General features: G+C 47.1%; 1 protein-coding gene across 1 annotated transcript in view; it reads right to left on the bottom strand.

The window, feature by feature from the left end:
- The window catches only part of Cdh13 (cadherin 13), a 739,646-nt gene that overhangs the window by 462,206 nt on the left and 254,284 nt on the right, over positions 1–23,156 (bottom strand). The window lies entirely within an intron of this gene.

Here is a 23,156-nt window from a genome sequence, read left to right as displayed (position 1 = left end):
TGTAACCCCTCTGTACAGTGTTTTTACAATAAAAAATATAAACATCATACAAAAAGAAAATGTGGTTAACAGAGGTATGATTCCGATTGATTAAAACAAGATTAAAACAATTGCCCCAATTTTTGTTTCAGAGATTCAGTTATGTATCTTGATCGCTAAGAACTTTCTCACAGTGAATGTAGGCGAGAGGAGGCTTTCGTGCTAATAGCTAATAACAGCATTCTTTATCCATCCTCAATGTTTCCTTTATAAACTGTTTGGGACTGGCATAAAGCAGGGATCTTCGCAGCGTGGTCTGAGGACTGAGAGCAGGAATATCCTCAGGGCTTGTCAGACATTCAGATTCTCCAGTCTTACCTGAGTTGTTCTAAATCAGAAGTTCTGTGCCTGAAACCCAGCCACACATGCTTGTTCATGCCCAAGGGTGACAATGTGACAATGCCAAGATGTGACAACACCTTGACACAGGAAGAGCATCTCTGATGTGAGAATTGGAAACACTCCACCACCCACACTGTGTGGGGGCTGACATGGCCCCCACATGGTGGAAAATTCTGCATCTGACCGCACATCATGCGTGGCAGTCAACGTGCAGGCATGGGGGAAAAGTGCTGGATAAAATCACCTCCTGGATATGTGTGGAAGGTGTTTATAGCATATAAATGAATTTCTGATTTCGACTTGGGTCTCACCCCCAAGATGTCTCATTAGGTATGGGTAGATATTCCATAATCTGAAAATGTCTGAAACCAGAAGCACTTCTGGTCCTAGGCATTTCAGATAGGGATAGTCAGCCTGTAACAGATAATCTCCTACTAGCAAAGATAAACAGCTCTGGAGAATCTCCCAAACCTACGTGACTCAGTGAATCCACCAGATGCCCATTATCCAATGTTCAATGTGCACTATTTGATCCTCTAAAAAAAAAGGAAAGAAAGAATACCCATTAAATATCATCTTTTGTGAAGAATGTTCTCTCCTAGCTGTGCAAAAGTTTGCATGAAAGCCCTGACCCTCAATTTCCTGTTCAGTAAAATGGAGATGATGATACTTGTTGCCTAGAATTGTCTCAAGAATAAAGGGGAAAAAGAAACAAGAGTCACAAGAACTTTTGTAGTTTATAAAGACCCCAAAAATAGGCTCAGTGTGTGACTCATCCAAGACCATTCACGGCCCTCTCCTTTAATAACCGTCATAATCTAAGCAAATGAAAGCTAGCTCTTATCTACCCACTCTGTGCAAATCGAGATGGTTGTTTGTTCCCCAGTGCTGCTACCAGAGGCAGATTCTTCTCAGAAGATGACACGTAATGGAAACTAATACCCAAATTTCTCTTGAAGTGTTCTTCAACTGCTCACACTCTTGAGTGAGGCAGGCATGCAGGACAGACGTGTGACGTCAGGAGTAACACCGAGGGAGAACCGGAAGTGGGAGCCCCGGCCCAGCCCTGCCCCTGTGGTCCTCTGCCTGGGTCACCGCAGTTCAGCGCTTTCCTGGTCACCGCTTCCCTCCATGCCAGCCTCACTTTCCGGGGTCTCCACAGAGCAGGCTTGGGTGTGTCTCCATGTTTATGTCGCTCTGCTACACAGAAGCCCCTGGCTTAAAGTCAAAGTCAAGTTTGCACTCTCACCTACAACCCTCTCTCATCTCATTTACATGTGTGTCCCCCTCTTCTTGCTCAGTCACTCGGCTCCATGGTACCCCAACTCTTCTTCTGACTCCCCAGAGAGCTCCTGCCACCCCACCCCCCGCCATAGGCCCCTTGCATTTGCTGTACTTCCTACCCACAATGCTTTTCTCCTATCTTGTTAAAGCTCCTCGTCACGTCTAAGCCAACCTCATCCGGGAACGGAAGGTTCACTTTTGTTACCTGGCCTACCTTGAACGCATCAGCTCACATTTCCAGACATCCTTGCCCTGACATTTCTCTCCTTTGTTTTGTTTTTTTTCTCCTTAGCACATTCCATGATCCCATCATATTTATTGACTACTGACAATCTGCCTGTCACTGGATGTAAACTCATAGTGTCTCAAGAGTCTGAAAGGTGTGGTGGTGACCTGATGCTGGTGGCTCTTGGTACCGTGTGTCCACGAAGGACTGGATTAACGTCCTTCATTTGCATTCTTCGCTCTGGCTACCATCAGCCACCAATCACTTAATGAGGAATTCTACAAAGCACAGTAGGTAAGTAGGCAGAGAGGAACAACGGAGACAAAGGCCAAAGATAATGTGACTTCGTATTCTCTTCCAGCCAGGTATGGCTACGGAAAAAAGAAAAAGCAGTCGAACGTCTATTGATGTTAAGGCATTTTTCTGACAAGATATTTTTCAGCCTCCTAGGAAAAGTGTCTTGGGGAAGCAGTGGAGTGTAGCATGGAACGCTCTAGAATTAGGGCTCAGATCTGATCCTGGATAAAACTTGACAAGTTATATTAGCTTGGACAAACGAACCCACGCTTTGGACTCCAGTTTCCTCAGCTACAAAACGGGCTTCTCCTTGCTTCAGACAGTTTGTGGAGCCAGAGTAAAGACGAAGGGAGGGAGGCTCATAGCTCATGGCCATGGTGCTCATGGCCATGGTGCCTGGCACAGAGGATGCTCCGAATGAATGCGTCCACCAGAGCCACACCGTTCTCATCGGACTTTCCACCCCCACATATGGATGTTCTGCAGAGTAAGGGACACAGGTTCATGAAGTTTTTTTTTTTTTTCTGGAAAATTCAATCATTCCTATTTGAATGATAGGAACTAGAGTTATTTTATTCTACTTCACCCAACAGTGTGATTGGGAAGAACTGGTGCCCAAAAACCCCATGGCCAGACCCCTGGTTTCCTACGAACTCTGCCCAAGCCACACTTCTCTTCCTTATTTTCTTGTTTAGCTACTATTAGAGGCAAACCAGTGATTATGCAAGTGAATAATCCTCTTTTGGATCTGGGCTGTCAACAAAGACCGAGCAAATGTCCCCGCAGCGAACGGTGTTCCCACACCTGCTGCACAGTCAAGCCTGGCCAAGCTCCCAGCCCCGCCCCATCTTCTATGTTTCCTCTTTGATTTGCCCCAGAAAAGCAAGCTTTGGCATTTTTTTTACAAAGGAGCTGCCTTGGGGGGAAAGTAAGTTGTGTCAGTCAAAACCATTTATGAGACGTGTCTGAATTTTGTTTCCTTATGCACCTGGGAGAAGGCATCTCAGATCAGATTTTTTTCCCTCTCTCTGTATTAACAAAAGGTTTTATTATCACTTGGATCCAAACACATACCCCTAGCCTGGCAATAAACTCTTTCATGGTAATTAACTGTTGTGTTGGGACCTTTTCTTTTTTCTTTTCTTTTTTTTTTTTATAGTACAGATGTGATTGAGACTTGAAAGCGTCCCCACAGAGATTTCAGAAGATGGAAATTACCTTAACTCTTCAAGTTAAAGGACAGCAGAGTTCAGTATTGGGCAACTGAAACACAAGCCCAGGTAAACTACTGACCTCAAGGAGGCTGACGGACCGTGGACCAAGGCCATTCTACAGTAATGCTAATTACAATATCAATCTCAAACAAATGATTTTGTCACGTTGAAAGCAAATACATGAAAGGAAATACTAATGTGAGGATGAAGCCGTGGGAACACCACTCACTTTGAATCTCAATAAAGATACTCCAATAACCTCAAATAATTTCTGTGACGTCTCAAATGCCAGGCTAGGAGGTGGTTTCAAGGATTAAACTCCTCCATCAATGCTTTTTAAAAAGGAAGTACACTGAAGTAAAACAAAGCAAATTATGCAAAACCCAGTCCTCCTATCTGAGCTGGAAAGCCAATTAGGGAGCTCCTGGTGAGAGTGTGTACTGAGGCTGTGCTGAGAAGTGAACCTTAGTTCTGAAATAAACTATATTTGCAAGGCAACTCCTGCTTATCGAGGAGGCAAAGATGAATGCAGAGGTAATTGGAGATTCTCTTTTGTCCTTCACAATTGGAAACCATTATGCAGCAGTTCACCTGGAAATGGAACATTGGAAGGCCTGATGCTCACGGGGAGGAAGGCACTTAGGCATAAGGCCCTTTGCCTACCGTTCAGCCAACCATGCACGTTAGTCGGCCCGTGAGTGGCAGAAGGCTGGAAACCAGGAAGAGATGAGAATGAAGGAAGAAAACCAGTGGAGAGGGGCTACAGCCTGCAGCTCCTAGGCTTTGGGGGGAGAAATCCTCTCTTCTAACCATCTTTAATGGTGACAGCAAACTATTCATCCCAAACCCAGCAGTGTCGGACAGTGGAGGGCGGCTCTCATTAGGGCTCCGGCAGAAGCCGTCTTCCTATCATAGTCGAATCTCCCCTCCACCCTCTGGGTCTGATCTGGGCACCATAGCTGCTTGCCCAGAAGCTCCTCAGCTCTCCTAGCCCCCATTGTAGCTGGGTATGGTCAGGTGACTTCAATCTGACCAATGGGGAATGAAGGGAAAGTAAAGGCAGCACTTCTAGTCTTTGTTCCTTTATAAGGAAGCTTCTAGTCTCTTCATGAATGCCCCCTTCCGGAAGCCATGGGACTTCTCCAGGCCTAGCAGTGATGAAGAGAGCACCGTGGTGGATGACAGGACAGAGCTGACGGATTGTCAGTCCATGCAACCTGGGGTATGAAAAGTGACTACAATTTGCTAACACCCTGGTGAGAGGTGACAACCTAAAGCCTGGGACCTTTTCCAAACATGGTTCTCTGAGTGATACTTTCCCAGAATCAACTTATGCAGAAACAGAATCCTTATTTCTATTGGTTCATGCTTCAGCTCTTAGAGCATTTCTTTCTTAAAAGCTACTTGCCAAGGTTTTAAAAACTAATTCAGATGTCCAGGTCTGAGTGGGCATGGTGTGTTGAGTATTTTTTTTTTGGACATACATCCTTTTGAGTCTCTAGAACCTTCTGTAGCCTTCCTTATCCCTCCCCTCTCCCCCAGTGTGTGTCTTTGTCATCGGCAAGAATCTACAGGAGAGAACTGAGACCTACTGGATCAGGAAGGAATCGCATGGGCCCTGGTAGAATGTTGTTGCTGAAGCTCTGTATCCTGCCCTTTCCAATCATTCACCCCAGACACTTCATCAAAGCCCACCGCCCTCTCCTTCACCCAGATCACTTTTTTCAAAGAGCATTTATTGACGGTCTATGTCAGGCTGGCTCATTGGATGGTTCCCCTTCCTCTTCCTCTGTCACCATGATGAGGAAGTATTCACATGAAGAGAATTCACTCACAAACAAACCAAAGGAGCAGCACGAACGAAGTTCAGAGAGGCATTTCTGTTTATACGGACTTAGTTGGGAGATGGAACGTGCCGGTGAAGTATGGGTCTCAGATCTTTACTTCTACCACACAGTCAGAGGCTCCTTTGAGCAGAGTGGCTGAGGCACCTCTGGAATGGAGTAATCTTTCTAGGCTCCCTTGGTCCCTTTGCCAGCCCCGCTTGCTTCTTTCTGTAACCTTGCAGGATACTGCCTGACGTGAGCCACCAAGCCTCTCAGGTCAGCTGTTTTCTCCATGTTCAGTGGCTTCATCCATGATCATGTCACTATCTCGATTTTACATTTATTTATTCTTGCTACACACCCTTCCTCATTTTCTTCCTGTTTATTCATCTGGCTTTTAAAGAGATCAAATGGAAAAAAATTTCAAGCCATTTTAAGAGATACATGGTCAGTCTGGTACTACCTGGAGTCAACAAAAGGGCTGCTACCTTCTGAAGACAGGATCAGAAGCTTTGGCCGTTCCCACAGTACATCACAGCCCCTCTCTTCTTCCTACCCGGGAAGGACTATTAATCCTCAACACAGAGGCCAAGCTGGGCTTACTAAGTGTGTTGTGAGACCCTGAGTTCTTGCAGATACGTTTTAAATAAGGTAAATGTTTACATATGTCATTCTGGCGTTGGAGAAAGGTTATCAACTTTAGATCCCCATTCTGTTGTTGGGGAAATCACACTGATCCTATTATCCCCATTTTCCTCTAGAAAGTGAAAATTTCCTAGCTGCTTCTGTTGGAGGCTGTAAAATGCCATCCAACAATACAACAATGTCTACAAGTTCAACAAATACACACACACACATATCAAATAAATGGGTAAATATAGGTCAAGCTTGGACAAGTTCTGTTGTCCTCCTTGCTTTCTGAAGCTCTCTCCATAGCCCATTGCAGTCTTAGGGCCCTTGCAAGTCCATTTCCCTCTATCTAGACAACTTTCCTTCCTTCCTACATGGCGTAACTCCTCATCCTCTTCCAGTCTCTCTTTGAATGCCTCTTATGGGAAAGGTCTTGCTCAAGGACCTTACTTGAACCTCTTACACATCTCAGCACTCTACAATATCACACCGGTCCCAATTCAATATGCAATGTCAGTTTTTCCTTGTCTGTCTGTATCTACCTGAAATGACAAGGCACAAGAGCAGAGATTTTCTTGGCTGTGGCTTCCATCAACAAATGAACCCACACTCTGCGACTTCAGACAACAGAGTCCTATAAGGAGTATTAAAGAATTAACCTTTATTCCTTAATGGTTGTGAGGGGCTCTCCTGAGTAATGCAATGCATATTCTGTCCTCCTGAAAGCCGGTCCCTGCCCCTTAGGTCTCCCCCAGTGAGGAACAATCTTCCCATTGTGGCTTGGGGGGGGGCCCAAGGACTGGACAGCACTTGCTGCCATGCAGGAAGCACTCTGTGTCAAGTGTCCCTTAGTCAGATCCAATCATCCCCAGGTACAAGCGGCCACACAGACCGCCTCCCCCCGACTGGAGAAACAGAGCATGAGTGAGACTGGCTTCTTAGGGTGGCACCTCCTTGAATGCTGTTGCCAGATAGTTCTTAGAACCTGCCTCATTTACATGGATACCTCCCAGTCAATTTCTGTTTTTTCTTAAAATGAAGCCAGCAGCCGCACGGCTCCAGCCTTGGCCACGGTCTGGTAACTGCATATTCACACATGCATTGAAGCTTTGAATTCTGGTCCACTGGAGCAGGAAGAGATGAAAAAGTCTCCATTATCAGCAATGGTCACTATTTGCTTGAAAATACTGAATATAACTTTCTCTTGCATAAGCAATAAGCTATTTTAAATGGACTGGCGGAATTCACACCCATGCAAGATGCTTGTGCCAAGTGGCCCAAAGAGCGTGTTCTAAGTTGCACGAATGAGCAGAACCTGGAATTGCCTTGAGTGGTTTAAAGGAACAAGTAAGAGTGGCAGGCTTTCTCTGTGCAGATTCGATACTGAGAGCCCAGCAGAATCGGGGATTTTAAGAATGAATGTAAACCCATCTTCGCTCTCAAAGGCATTGGTGTCGACTAGAAGACTGGGACAAGGATTCACATCATCAGATTGGGAGCAGAGAATGAGAGCAGGAAGATTCACAAAGGAAACTGCTGACTTTGAAGGAAAAATGTGGTACAATGGGATGGGGGTGCAATCAGTAGAGGAACAGGGAGGGAAGCTGGGGGCGAAAGGCACTGAGGAGACAGAAGAATGTAGGCACCAAGTGAATAAGAGCCTCCTCAAGTCATGTTTCATCCTTAGAAGGCAAGTTTGTGGGGGATGTATACTGAGGAGAATGATAAGGAAGGATAGCTTCTGGCCTGAAGTCCTAACTACTTAGGAGGCTGAGCTCTAAAGGATGATAGTTTGAGGCATAGAAAGGTCTATGAAAATCCATCTCTAAAAGAACCAGCAATAGGCAGAGCTGGAGATGTGGCTCAAATGCTGCTACAGCGATGAGCAAGTAAGTTGAGCAAGCTCAAGGCCCCAAGTTCAAACCAATACCACAAAAGCAGGGAAAAGAAGGACGCAATAACCAACACTGGCTGAGCCCTTACTACATACGACAAAACTGATGTTTGTCAGGATAATTCTTACATTACATACTGTTTAAGAGGACCTCTGACTTCTACCCATAAGATACCAGTAGCAAACCCTAGTTGGAACAACCAACAATGTCAATAGACATTGCTAATATTCATGGAGGACAAAATTATCTGTGGTCCAGGCACACCGCCCTCCCCCCCTCAGATATTCCTCTAGCCTATCTGCTTCTTAGGAGACTCTGTGTGGAGGGGCATGGGCTCCGAGTGCTAGCAGGGAAAGCAAGACATGCCAAGGGTAAAGTCTGTGCTGGAGCACAGGCATGCTGTGGAAGAAAACCTTGCTCTTGGGATGCACGGTGCAAAGGTTTCTCCCATATGTCAGAACAATATGTCAGAACACACTCACACAGCCTGTCTACTGTGCAGACCGCTGACAACTTAGCTAGTCAACTATATCCATTTTCAGCTTATAGTTTTGACTTTTGTGACATTCTTAAAGTCTACCTTATTACAGGATTTAAAAAAAATCTTCTCTGATTGGCTTATTCTTGTATCTTATGGTTTTCTTAAAGTCCTATCTCGATGCCATGGAGAATTTCCTTGGCTGGGTAATGGTGGCTGATGACTGTAATCCTAGCTCCTTGGGGGGCTGAGATCTGAGGCTGGCGGTGCAAAGCCAGAAAGACAAATCCAAAACTCTTATCTCCAATTAACCAGTAGAAAGCCAGAGGTGGAGCTGAGGCTCCACTGGTAGACGGCCAGCTGCGCGTGAAAGGGGCAGCAGAGGCTGCTCAGAGAGCTGACATTTCCATCCTTAATGCTCAGTGTCACCTCAGTTCAGAAAGCTGATGAGTCATGGAGCGGAGGCAGAGCTGAGGGGAAAGGAACTGGTTCTTTTTCGTTATTGCTGCTTACAATTTTGATTATTTTTAATATGACTTGAGATGTGCTACAGGAAAGGACTATAATAACCTCCCCGTCTTTGCCCGCCTAAAATGGAAGACGTATTTCATCTGCCCAAAGGGCTGGTCGCCCTGAGCTGTGCTTTTGCTCTGCGAGTCTTTTCACCTCGCGTAGCACGGCCATATAAACAGACGAGGGAGGAAACAGGAAGACCAAAATTCCCTGGCTCCTCGGCTGTGGAATCCTGCTGGACCAACATCACCACGCAGGATTTTGACGAAGGCTGTGAGGTTTCTGATTCGACCTTCCTCACCCCCCGGGAGAGATGTAAACACAGTGTGTGTGCTTTCTCATAATTCAAAGGGACTGATTTCCCAGAGGCCCATGCGGGGCAGGAAGATGGTGCTTCAGGGTTCCTGTGGTCATCTAACCTGAAGCCCACCATGACAGGCAGGGCTAGCGTTGTGGTTTGGGACTTCAGGAAGTGGTCTAACCAGGCACCCACACCACTCAGGTTGTGGAAGCAGTCATCTGGCACGTTTTTGAATTCGCCCCACTATTGTAATAAATGATTTCTGAGTGGCAGTGGTTTAAAGCAACAAGGGAACTGCTTGCTCTCTCATGCAGTGACCCAGGGTGGCAGTCCAGAACTGCAAGGGTCATTTATTGGTGCTGGAGTCATCTCACCATGACACCTCCGGTGTGGAGCAGAGACGACGTGCCACGTAGCTCAGCGGCAACGGGAGAAGAGGAAGAAAATCGGAAAGGAGAACTTTCCTTGGAAAAAAATCTTTTTAAGGGCAAGGCTTAACATACGACCTTGTGCCCACCCCTGTGCCATTGGCTATGACCTGGTTGCGTGCCCAGGGGAGAGAATGGCTGTGGTGCCAGCCAGCCCACTGGGCCGTGTTGATGATGGATGAGGAAGCAAGGACGGTAGTTCAATGTTGCTCAGCGACTTCTTGCTTTTTTTGTGGCTCTGCACTCAGTGCTTTATAAACATGATGCACTTCACCTTCCTGATAATCCTACAGGATGAATAGCACAGTCGCTCCAGGTCCTCTACCATATTTGGGGATGCTTCAAGTTCAGAAACTTACCCAAGGGACATAATTGGTCCGTGACCGAGAGGAATCTAAATCGGTGTGTTTTTGTGTTCATGCTTACTCCTTGAACTAGCCAGATCCTGGTGACACGCACTGGAATCCTTGCTACTTGAGAGGCTAAGAATAGGAGGATCATGGCACCAGATCAGCCTAGGCAGAAAAGACCACAAGACTTTCGCCAAGCATGGCACCCAAGTTCCATTTATGAGACTAACCTAAAGATGTTTTGACTTATACGTATACTTAACCCTGGTGATTCTCTCTCTCTCTCTGTCTCTCTGTCTGTCTCTGTCTCTCTCTCTCTCTCTCTCTCACACACACACACACACACATGGAGCTCTACTAAATGGAGTCTCAATAATGGACTTAGAAAAAGTAAGAATGCTAGGTATTCTTCATCTCACAGAAGCTTGGAACTGTGGGTAACAAGCTAACCTCCCTGCTTCACAAGTAAGGGCATTACTACTCAGATAGACCTGCTTGCCCTGGCTGACATCACCCCAAAGTTCATCCTTGCCTCCTGCAGCAGGAAGGAGCGGGGACCTCTGTGAGCTAACCAGAGCAGTGTTGCTTCTAAGAGACGTTCCCCCCGCCATTTTTCAGTGGCTCATTCAGTGAAAAGGTTCTCTTATTGCATGATCAGCTGGAAATGGTTTCCTCGACCTTTCTAATATTTTTGACATGATCGGTCCTCTAGCGCTTAGGCTCTCTTTCTGATTAATGGAACCTCTTTTATCCTGGTAAACTTGTTTAGCTTCCACTTGTCTCCTAGATAATGACATGAAGTGGGTTTATTAAACCGACCAAATTAAAATCTTCAGCTTCTCCTCCCTCTTCTAGCATGTTCGCGGCTGATGTTGGCTGTGCTCAGTTGTGTTGCTCCCACTGCTCTTGGGGAAGCTTCCTTCGGCTGCTGACATCAGCAGGTCCACGGCGTAGGTTACACTGTGCCATGTGCAACGTCCACATCAGCACTTGGTGGAAATTGCTGCGCCCTCAGACTTGGCTTGCCCTTGGTAGCTTATTTCAGCCGCCCACGTGCCAGGGGAAGGGTTCTATAAATTCTGTCCTGTAGGTGGGGATGGGATGAGGAGCAGAGCTCACTGTTGTTTTGTAAGTGCTAAATTATACTCAAGAGGGGCAAGAAAGAGAAGAAAAAGAAAGCCCAGCTGATGACAGTGACCTAAAGCCATAATAAAACAGACATGGGACCTTCTTGGATTCCTTTGCTTGGAGTCAAATCACCCAAGTTATTTGAACTCCTGAACGGTAAGTCCAAGAGGGACAGACATAGATAGGTGGGTCCTAGAGAGACAGCAGGTTGGCGGGCTTCGGCAAGTGGGTAGCACTGCTGAGTTTTTGCAAGGGAACAGCTTTGCAGTTGATAATTTGTTTTTTTCTTCAATCTTTTATTTTCCACAGAGCTATACATACCAAAGTGAAAGAGTGATTGGCATAAGATAATATAGATTGTATTGAAATAAAAAAAAAGAGTGATTGGCAGTTGGCTCCTCTACTTCTAGCCATAATGGATCAGAGAGACGGACTGATTGTGGAGCAGGGACAGAAGTGGATGCAGCCAAAGACAAACTTCATCTAAGTATGATCCGTGGATAGACTTGTCTCTAGGTAGGCGGGCCTAAAGACAATGAAGGATGGAGAATCTGGATTTCAAAACCTGGAGATAAGAAATGGCCACTGAAGGGAGCTGGCCGAGGAGTGCCTGATGGGAAATCTGCATGGGGAACACGGTCCAACCTTGAGATCAGCCCATCCTGTGTACGTTTATAGGGACCTGCGGTGTCTCCGTTGCCTCTACCTTGTCCAAGGCAGGGCAGCAACTCCACCGTCAACTACGCTGCAAAGCCAGTGATTGTGAACACGAAAGGAATTGTAGTCTCCAACTTTACCTCGTCAGAGGAGACACAGGATGCAAACTCCTGTGTGTGTGTGTGTGTCTTTGACACACACATTGTATTGAGCCCCATTGCCTGGGGCTTCTTCTTTCCTGAGGAACTCTTCCACCATTGTTTGAGGTACAGGCTGGATGTTTATCCTTTGTTCACTCTCTTTCCCTTCTGTGAACTTAGTACATCTGTGAAAGCCGATTTTTTTCCTGAATAAGTTCAAGGCTCACATTTTCAACTTCAAACTAATTCAGCAGCTCGCTGTTTCAGTCAACCACGCATAGTTAATTCCTTCGTGAGCATCCACTGGGGCTCCCTCAGGTGTTGTCTGCACTGAAGATGCGAAGATGAAGGAGACGGCAGGGTTTCCAGGGCTTAGAGTCTAGCGGGCGTCATCGCGATCCGATGTGGTTCCTGTTGCCTCGAGTCTATCCGGCACCTACCTCTTGTCTTACCATTCTGCTCAGTGAACACTGGCCTCGGCTTTGAATTTGTCGGTGCTTATTTGCTCTTTTTCACGGACTTTTCCAGCTTATCATGCTATTTATGCTCTGCCTGTAGAGCTCCAGCTTCCCACATTTTTTCAACCTTACATCACGTCACACCCCTTACCTTCCCATCTTCTACTGATCTGCCAAGAAAAAAAACACAACCATTCTCCCCTACTCTCCCTACCCAGGACCCTCACAGGTATCATTCTCCGGCAGGATTTCTTTATATTAAAACAAGCAACCACATAAGCACCCCCACCCCACTCCCTAAGCACATGTGTGCACACACGTGTGTATGTGTATGCCACACACACACACACACAACACACTACATAATTATTTCAGTTTTGGCCCAGATGTCTTGGGTCCCCTAGGTCTTTAATGATTTAGGGATAAGGGTTACCATGACAACATGTCAAAAACCAGCTCTGTTCCAAGGCAGCGGCAATGTTATGTTCTGACAAGGGGAGCTCTGCTGGGCAGTCTGGCGTCCTCATCAGTCAGGGGAGAACATGATCAGGTGAGGGGTTGCTAGCTTATCAGAATGTGGTTGACACCTCCGAAGGAGAAGGACTTCTCTATGCTAGAGTAGGTTATCTTTCCAAATCACAGGATGTGGTCCCATGGATGGAGCAATGAGGGAAATGAACACAGCGAAAACCAGAGGTCCCTACTGTGAATGTGGCAGGAAGAAATCCTTGCATGTACCTTCCCTTCTGTGTGATTGAACCCATAATGGGCAACTTGGAAAGAAACCTTTATTTATTGGTTGCTTCATGCCAATGAGGCAGCATATCATACTGGACAGTTCCGCCCAGTAGACTGAAGGTTAGTTAAGTAATTCAATAGGTTCCTTCCTCTTGGGGGAATTTAAGAGCTGTAGCAGTGATTGAAAAAAAAGGTAAATAAAAAAAAAGCCCAGGAAGAACAGAGACAGAGAAGACAAATGCTGAGTATGTTGGTGACCACAGAGGAAGAGTGATGGAGGCTGGGAAAATGCACAGCCAGTTGGTCCCTGACGGGGCTTCCGGATAGCTCTTGTACCTTTTCAATAAGCACATTTGATTTCTACAATGAGTTGTGAAATTGAGATTCCACCACACTCACATGGTATCCAGTGTTTCTTTACAAGATCTATGTGACCTGACCACGGATGGAAATCACTCATGCCGCTTGAATCTCTCTCTATAACTCAAAAGGGCTGAATTAATAAAGGTTTAGACACCCTGGGATGAAGAGTCTATCTTGTAGTATCTGTACACTTGTCTTGGTCTCTTAACTGGCCTTACTTAGCCTTGTAGCTTGCTGAAGACACGCTGCTGCTCTTGGAGGTAGCTTAAGCAAAAACTTAAGGTATATTTGTAGGGTAGGCATTTCTCGTAATTGCTAGAAGAATCAGCAAGCAAGGGAGCAATCATAAGCTGAACTGGTAGTATACAGCTAAATCCACCTGAGCACCAGCTTAGAGCTAGTGCATTCTGGGTGACATTCAGTTGTGTGAGCAAGAAATGAATGCTTGCTGTGGTAAAGCCCTGCTATCTGGAAGTAGTTCTGACACTGGTGGTAATGTGAGTCTGAGCGGACTGGTGGGGTAAAGGCTCTGGTTTAGGTGGTATTCACTGTGAATTTCGTAGATTTATGATGTGGATGCTATTTAATACGCTCTACCAACAAACTCTTCTTGATTTCTCTGAATCAAATGTCAAAGGTTTGTCACTGACCTGCCTCAGTGGACGTCAACTCTAAGGTTCATTCTGGCTCCCAAGTGCTGCTGAAACTCAAGAGCCACTTGTCGGGTAAACGTCACTGACAGGGACAGCGTGGAACTCAGTCCTAGCCTGGGCATTCATTGCACTTTCTCTCATTTTGTCCCCTAGCATTCTCCGTAGCTCATGGAAGAATATTCTCCCATTTCAGGAAGGGTTGGGTGAGGTTCAGAGGCTAAGGGTCTTGCCCAATTCCTCATTAATGGGAAGTAGCAAAACTGATCTCTAACCCAGATCTACCTGTCTCTAAAACTTACACATTGATCTCTGAAGGGCCTGGTGAGAGATTTTCTGAAAAGGAAATGGGGCAGAGAGCCGGGAAATTGCCTAATGGCCATCACAGAACCATTTATCTTCCTCAATGGATTCATCACATTATCAATTTGATAGTACTTTTTTCCCCTCCAAAACTACCTACCCAGTCTTACATATTTCAAGATCTCTGAGTTCTGCTTTCCCTGAAGAACAGGATGAATCAGCTCCCACACAATTTTCTTTCTTTCTTCCTATAATAGAGAATGTCTTTCAACTCCCTGCTTCCTTCATATTCCAACAGCATTCTCCTCGACACCAGAGTTCTCAGAGCACCTATGTGCCAAAGAACACCAGGATAAAAGAGCTCACATTTTATTTCTGTAAGGATTACTCTCCAACCTTATAAGAAATACAGCAAATAATACTAGTTAACAACCCTATTCAACACAAACAGGTTCCAAATTTGGTGTTCCTAGTCTACGGGAATGATCTCAATATAAGCTGCCTTTTCTTCACCCAGATGGGCCTTAGCACATGATGAAGTCACCGTTTCTCTAGCTTCACATAAGGAGGCTGGAAAGTTGTGGCAATTGCTCTCTGAACCCAGAGTAGAAGCAGTGATTGTGACAGTAGCTAATAGTTATCTAGTAACACTCTGACCTAGGTTCTGGCAAAACATCAGGATAACAGAGCCCTTAAAGAGAAAAGAAAAGATTTGGGATAAATTGCCTAGGTCTAAATCTCAGCTCTATCATCTATAAATTGCACAACCTCTAGTAAGTTATTTAACCTCATGATGACTCGCTTCTCATCAATAAAATAGGAATCATGGTTGAACCAAACTCAGAGTTGTTAGAAATGAATGAACGATTCGATGAGTTTGACAAGTGGAGAGCAAGTTGAATTAGAGTGTCGGCAATTCTCATTATCCTATCTAATCATTTTCATAAACCTAGGAAATACTGTTACCATCATTACACATCTAGGAAAACTGAGATTCTGAAAAGCCAAGTCTTTTTTTTGGGGGGGGGGGTCCAGTTGTGGGGCCTGAACCCTGGGCCTGGGTGCTGTCCCTGAGCTCTTCAGCTCAAGGCTAACGCTCTACCACTTGAGCCACAGCACCACTTCCGGCTTTTTTCTTTATGTGGTGCTGAGGAATCGAACCCAGGGCCTCATGCATGCAAGGCAAGTACTCTACCACTGAGCCACCATCTACTAAGATCACTTAGAAGGGCAAGGAGTATGGTAAGAACTGAAACATAATCCTGTTAGAGTATGATGGCACCTGCTCAAGCACATGGAAACAAATACAGAAACTTCTGATAGCACAACAGATTTCCAATGTGAAGACCTGGATACAGTATGTCCAAAGTAAGGGGCAGTTTCCTCAAGTACTTTGTAAACGGGGCTGGTAGCCAAGAGAATTGCAACAGAAAGAAATTGTTGTAGTATAGCCTAGGCTCCTGGTCTTCTTCAAGCCCTTTCTTCGAGATCCATATGTAGACTATCCCCAATGTTTATCTTCTTAACAGCTTCCTGTGTGGTTCAGATGACTGCCATGTTTGGGAATCTGCTGGAATGGAACATCGTACCTGCCACAGCTATGTTTCAGCTAACCAGGACGTGGGCTCTGTGGGAAAAACTCTCATCAACTAAAGCTGCAGCCTGCCAGCCTCCACCCGCTGTTCCTGCCACTGAAGCTCCATGGGCAAATCGACTTCCTCTTGCAGATACCACCACATGGGGGAGGGGTTACTGGTGCACCTGGACAAGGGTATATTCAATCAGAGCGACACACTGAAGGGAGCATATACATCCGTCCTCAAGGTGCAGAGTGTGCGTGTTCCCTCTCCCATGCCCCTCCCCCCCCCCACCGCTGAACTGCTCCCAGGTTTCCAGTCAATTAACTGTCGATGGATGCCGAGTGTGCCATCATCTCACAGCAGGTCTGTCTCACTGATCCCTTTGTTGTTTCTACAACATCTCATTTTCCTCCCACTTTCTTCTCCTGGTGCCAGGAAGTTGGCTTTGTCTGATTACTCCCTTATTGGAAACAGTAAATTCTCTGCGTCTTCCTGGAACCCAAGGGAAGGGAGCTTCATCATCAGGGCTGACCCTCCAACCCTCCAATGTGTAAGCCGTAAGTCCAGATCCCTGGAGAAGCCGTGCAAGATGGAATTAAGGCCCGATTATTTCATTAGAGGAAATGAAAAGAAACCGGGAGGGCCTAGGAGAGCCATCACGCCCAGATGAGTCTGGCCGGATGCAGACGACACCGTGGCAGCACAGTAGACCACCCTGCAGTCTCAGTGACATCCTGCGAGACCACTCGGGAGTCCGAGACCGAAGCCAACTGTCACATACATTTCAAGATTCCCAGAATAGATCTGCCTTCCTATCCCCAAGTCCCTGCGTCATGGGTGAGAGCAGCTACCACGAAGCCAGTCTCGGGCACCCCCCCATGGACTGCATTGGGGTCCACAGTCAACGACACCCCCTGGGCTTGGGGTCTGAGAGGCAGACTCTCACAACTGCTACATTCAGCAAATGCGATCGTAATTAAAGGCGTGGCCTTTGCGCTTAGGTTGAGAGAGGGTTCAGCCAATGCTTTACTTATTTTTGCTCTCTGAAAGTTCATTCTTTAATAAATATTGAGAGACCTGGCGGGGGTTCCTGGGCTAGTTGTTAAATGAGGTTTATCTGGAGAGGGGACAGAATTGGTTATTGGATTCTAGTGACGGTGCTTGTATAGAATACAGCCAGGAAGAGATGGTCCCAGTTAGTGGAGGGGCCAAGAAGGTGTAAAGATGGAGACTGGGTTGAAATGTACACTGAAGTATTCATTAAAGAGGGATGCAGGGATTCAGCTGATCAGCTCATGGTCAAACATATCATGTAAAGAACTAGTTGAAGTGATAAGAATATAAGAACCTGCTTAAAAAGAAGCTGTCCAATTCTTGTAGTATGTGACCATGGAAAAGAAATTAAGTTCCAAATAGAATACAGGTTGCTAACCAAGTGACCTTGAAATAGGAAAATAATCCTAGATTATCCAGTTAGGTCCACTGTAAGTACAAATGTTCTTGTGAAAGGGAGACAGAAGAGTCAAAGCAACGCTTCCAGATGCTGTGCTTCTGGCTTGGGAGGTGTAGGGTCTGGGCCAGTGTGTTCAGGAACAGTCCACAATGATGGTATTCTCTCCAGTCCGACTGACATTTTGAGTTTGATGGTTAACCCAGTGAGACTTACCTATGATTTCTGACTTTCAGGATAGAAAAATAACTTCTTATGCTTAAGAAGCCATTACGCTCTGGGGTAGTTTGTTAACACAGAAATAGAAAATTCACACAGTTCAAATGCTGTCATATTGGAAAGGGGGAAACTTGCAGACATTACTGGTATCGATTTTCATCTCTGAGAATGCTTCTAAAGGTTATTCATGTTGCTCGCCACCCTGTGAAGCAGGTTCATCCCCACTGCAAACAAGGACAGCAAGCCTAAGATATCCAATAACTCGCCGAAGATTACACACCACTGAGGTCTACAGCTGGAAGCTAAGCCAAGGAAATATGGCTTCACAGACCATGCATTAATAGAAAGAAGGATGATGTGTTCCAGAGTAGGAACAGAGGCCTGACAGCTAGGTAGAGCAGAGCCCCAACTCCACAGCATGACAGTTGGAGAGGGCCAATTTCCAGGCTGAGGTAAGACGTGAAGAGAGACATGAGGGCTGGCGTCTCAGTGACGAAGGCCCACGGGCTGAGAAATGGCCACCAGAAGCCACCAGCAGCCTTGGCGATGGGCTTAAGGGAGAAAGTAGGATGGGACATTGAGAAAAGCAGGCAGAGAGTTTCAGCGAGGGCAGACTGTGAGCCTTGCGTGGGACAGACGTTCAGACGTAAGGTTATCAGTAGAAAGATTAGAAACAGACACTGACAAAATAGGACTAAAAGAAGAGAAGGTGCCTTGAGAGGATGTGGAGAAAGGGAACAAATGTTGGAAGAGGCTCTCATGGACCAGAGAGGACATTACCTTAATAAGGGATTCAGACTCGGCAAGGATAGGAGAGAAGGAAGGACATGATCGGGGAACAGGAGAGCTGACTCAATTTGCCAGCAAGGATGGGAGCCAGGAAGATGCCTGGAGATTAGACAGTCATGTCTGGGGAAGGATCTGGGGTTGGGACTGTGCTTTGCTGCAAGCTGGGGAACGTGGGAGAGAGAAATCCTTCCTGAGGGAATGCATTTATCAGGACACAAGTTGTATTCACAGAGGTTGAGAACTAATTTAGTTTGGAGATAGGGGAGTGAAAGGTAAAAATGGAAGTTTATTATGATTTCTCTCCACGTGAATCATTTTTAAATGGCTAAGTGAAAGTTAGCAACCAGCTCGGTGGAGAATACCTCTGTAGAGACGCAAGCCCTTTTTAAAATCTGCCTCTGGCAGACATTGTCTGTGTGGGGCCGTCACAGGGGGCAGAGACATCCAGACCAGGGAGGAGAAGAACAAAGCAGCAGCCCTGCTTTGCCCTGGATCCCTAAGCTTTGTACAGCTTCACAAGGGCTTCAGGATGCCCAGTGAACACAGGCCAGGCCACAGAGAGACTTCCAACACAGAACTTCAGTGAACCCCTGTGTCCCGTTCCTCTAATAAACGACCAGCCAGGAAACCAACAGACATGGCCCTGTCACTTATAAAATCTTGACTGCTGAAAGGGGAGGCCCATAGAAAACAAGGAGGTTCACAATGAGAAGGGGAGCCAAGGAGACTTTGATGAGGCTTGGGGGTACGAGGGACTTACCTTCTCCCAAAGTCACTAGGTCCTTTTAAGTCTCACCCGCTCTTCCAGAGAAGATAGACAACGTGTGTCTTAGGATCATGGATTAGAGGGAGAGGTTAAAGGTATTTTGTTTACAAGCTTAGCACCTGGCTACGGTGGAATGAGTTATAAAATGGAGCCATGTTTTAGGTAACATGTGCAGGGTGGTCAGCCTGGGGACACAGTAAGCGGCCAGCTGTCATTATCTTAGCTCATCCCTAGGACAGTGATCTAAGTCCCGTGCGCAGTGAAGAGGCCTCTGAACTCACAACGGTTGTGAAAGGTCATCCGTCTGTAGAGGAGCAAAGACCCTGATGCGGGGGAAGGCTTCAGGGGCCGGGACATGGGAGCTGGTGCTGCTTCAGAAGCTGGGTCCACACCCCACCCACCCCACCCCGGCGCACCTCTTTCTGAGCTCCTGTCTAATGAAGACTGCCTTCTGCTGTCTCCAGAGCCATCTGCGTGTCTTATCTTGAAAAGTGCTTTTCTTGTCTCCCTCGCCGAGGCCTTGCGTGTCTCCCCTGCCTGGCTGCTGGCCTTCTGGCCCGGGCTTTCATGTCTCACAACACAGGACCCTGTCTGTCTCCAGGCTGTCCCTGCCATTCACTTCTCTCCTGAATTATTTAGTCCTGGAAAGTATGGGGGGGGGGAGTATTGCCAGGCAGATGGCAGCGAAGCGGGTTGTGTTTAGTGGCGTCGTGTGGAAAGCAGCCCTGAAAAGGACATCTACTGATTCTTCAGGGATGAAGGATGCAGGTGAGGGGAGGGACCAACGCAGGGCAGGGGAGGGATTTACTCGAACATAACGAATAAAGGCATTTATTTGCAGGTAAATAAGTGCAGACCGACGGCAATGCAGAGAGCGAAGATACCATATGCTAGGAAGGAAAATCACACGTCCTCTCTTCCAACACAAGGCCTATAAGAAGCCGTCATAATTATTATAGCTGGTGTGATGATGGGAATCATTGTGTTGTGATCTAGTAGATGCTAACTCCCTACCAGTCAGTGCATGGCCAGTTTTACACGCACGGACAAAGGTAGCTCTGCCAGCAGCCCTAGGAGCTGGGCGGTCACACAGGACCGGGAGGGCCGATAATGTGTCCAGCTAGGACCAACACCCCAACGGCAGCCACTACCTGCTCCCCTGCACTGCTCTCCATGGTTGCTGTTTTCCTCCACGGGCTCTGCGGAGCTCTGAGTCCTCATGAGGAGCCCTCTGTCTCCACTTCCTCTCCACCAGTCCTCGGGGTACAGGGAGCCCCATCTGGGTGGGGTGTTTGCAGGCCTTCCACCCCAGAGCAGCCTAGTCAGCTGCTGCAACCAGGGGCTCCAGGCCGCGCCCCGTATCCAACATCAGGGTTCACTGTGTAAGATGGACTGGTGCTTCCTACCCATCAGAGTGCCAGAAGTCAGACTGAGTGAGGAGAAGGGATGCCAGGGACACTGGCGGCTCTGCATCTGGGCCTTACGCAGAGTGTAGAAGAGCAGAGCCCTTCTGAGAGCAGACTGCACCAGCAAAGCTAAGTAAGTCCGGGCATAGGTCCTGGGCGGGCCTTCCAAAACCATTCTTACAGATGAGCACTCCCGTCCATCCCCTCCTCTCCCCATATCCTTCCTTCCTTCCTTCCTTCCTTCCTTCCTTCCTTCCTTCCTTCCTTCCTTCCTTCCTTCCTCCCTCCCTCCCTCCCTCCCTTCCTTCCTTCCTTCCTCCCTCCCTCCCTCCCTCCCTCCCTCCCTCCTTTCCTTCCTTCCAGTGCTGGTAAGCTTGCTAGGTGATCACGCTCTACTGAGCCATAGCCCCAGCCCTTGGATTTCTTTCAGGATCGAGTCTACCTAGGAAACTCAATCTGGCAGGATGCTCTCGCTCCCCCGCCTCAGCCTCTGAGCGCTGGGATGATGGTCGTACACCGCCGCCCCCAGCTTTGTCTCCACGCATCTGTAAGAACCCGGAGACAGCACTAGGTCGGCTTGGATGAACCCGGGGGATTAGTCCATGGCTCTCATGGCATCTAGGAAGTTCCTTTTGCCTGATCAGGCCACATGACTGAAGGGATCAGAACACGGGCATCTTGGTCCCTCTGTAATCTATCACTTAGAGATTCTATTCCTGGGCCCGAATGCCCCCAGGGGGCTTCCCACGCCGCTGCACAGCAAGCTGCTGTGGTTTTCTGGGGTGGAGGGGGGAGTGAGGGCTCCCAGAGGAGACAATGGGAGGGTATGGGGGACGCTCAGCCCAAGCTATCTCATGCAGCAATTAGAGAAACACCTACGTGCGGTGTGAATGTATCTTTAATGAAGTGCTTAGGGAGAAAAAGTAAAAAATAGAACAGGGTATTTAGCACAGGATCATTTACATCAATTACAAAACTAAATACGTGTTCACAAAATAACAATATGAATTTTGCATGAATACTATATAAGGAAAAGGGCATATTCACATGTCCTGTGAGAAGCTGTGGGTGAGATTCATTCAAGTAACACCTCCTCTAGGAGTCCATTCCTGACCTTCCACAGCCCAGCGCAGGTAGAGGCTAGCTGGGTGGTGTAGATCCCATCCCTTCCCGTCCCTTCCCTTCCCTTCCCTACCCTTCCCTACCCTTCCCTTCCTTTCCCTCTTTCCTTCCCTCTTCCCTTCTCCCTCCCCTTTGCCCCCTCCCCCTCCCCTCTTCTTCCTTTCCCTTTCTCTTCCCTCCCTCTTCCCCTCTTTCTCCATCTCCTTCTCCCTTTCTTCTTTCATTTAATATTTTTGGGTGGCTCTGGAGTTTGAGGCCAGGGCCTTGCATTTTCCAGGTAAGCTCTCTACCACTTGAGCCATGCCCCTAGACCTTGTCGCTTCTGTTTATTTTAAAATATTCCTTCCTTACTTTCTTTATTCGCAAGGCTTGGAGCCGCACTCAGGGGCCTGTGCTTGCCAGGCAGGCACTCTGCCATGCCCCCAGTCCTAGTTCACTTGTCACATAGGGTCTCACGCTTTTGCCTTGTACCATGAACACCTCCACTCCTCTTTCTCCCCATTTCCCTCATAGCTGGGATTACAGGGGTGAACCACTGCACCAGCCCACATTTTGCAGATACTTAACTGTCCTTGCATACTGACTGACAGGTGTTCGCATTTCTCACTACCATGAGCTCCTTGAGTGTGGGGTCTGGATCTTGTTTTGCCGTGTACCTTTCAAGCACAGTACTAGGCCTGCCTCACAGTAGGGGCCTAATACGTGTTTTGATAAACAGAAGAGACAACCGTGCATAAACAAGACATCTGGAGTGGAGCCTCATATGAGCTGACACTTAGGAAATTTTCTAAGGACACCCAGATGGGCTTTAAGGCTATGTTTAGAATGGAACATCGAATCACAAAGCCTGTTTCTTGCAGGTGAGCAGAGAAGGAAGGAGGGGGACCCTGGAGTATCTGCTTTTACCTCCACTTCTCAAGACAGATGCCAAGAAAAACAAGCATCAGAAAGAAAGCAAGTGGCATGGTGAGAAAGAGCCCTCGCAAGTAGGGTAGAGAGATTGGAGGACAGCACCTTGGCTCCATAAACGAATTCAGCCCAGAAGAATGGAAGTGATGCAGAGACAGGAGACAGAAAAGCTATCTCCCCATACTTCAAAAGGTAGCGGTGGGTTCTGAGATTCCATAATGAGACTGACATTGTTCTGGGTCAAGACTCCACAACTGGTCATTATGACAATCGTTTTGAACACTTCAAAAGAAAAGAAAATGGTGATCTTTAGAAAGCCTGCAAGGGTTCATTAAAATCAAGTTGCGCATAGGTGACCCGGTTTCCTTCAAGGACATCAAATGGGAAAGAGAACCAGACCTGTCTATTTCAAAGGGATTTCAGCAATGATTGCGCGAGGCCTTTTCTTAGTGGTTGTGAAGACATGGTGGATCAAACCCAAGCGATCATGACTCACAGGATGATGCCGATCTCGATGGATATTTCTGGAATTCTACCACCCAAAATATGAGAAGGAGCTGACACGTTCTGAGTGTTTACCAAGTGACAGGTACTAACCTTGGTAATTTACACGGAGTCTGCCATTTTCCCCTGCAACATCTCAATGGAGAGAAGG

Source organism: Dipodomys ordii, unplaced genomic scaffold, assembly GCF_000151885.1.
Source record: "Dipodomys ordii isolate 6190 unplaced genomic scaffold, Dord_2.0 Scaffold18, whole genome shotgun sequence".
Classification (NCBI taxonomy): Eukaryota; Metazoa; Chordata; class Mammalia; order Rodentia; family Heteromyidae; genus Dipodomys; species Dipodomys ordii.
Note: the sequence above shows the minus strand (reverse complement) of the source record. Positions and strands in the feature narration are given on the sequence as shown.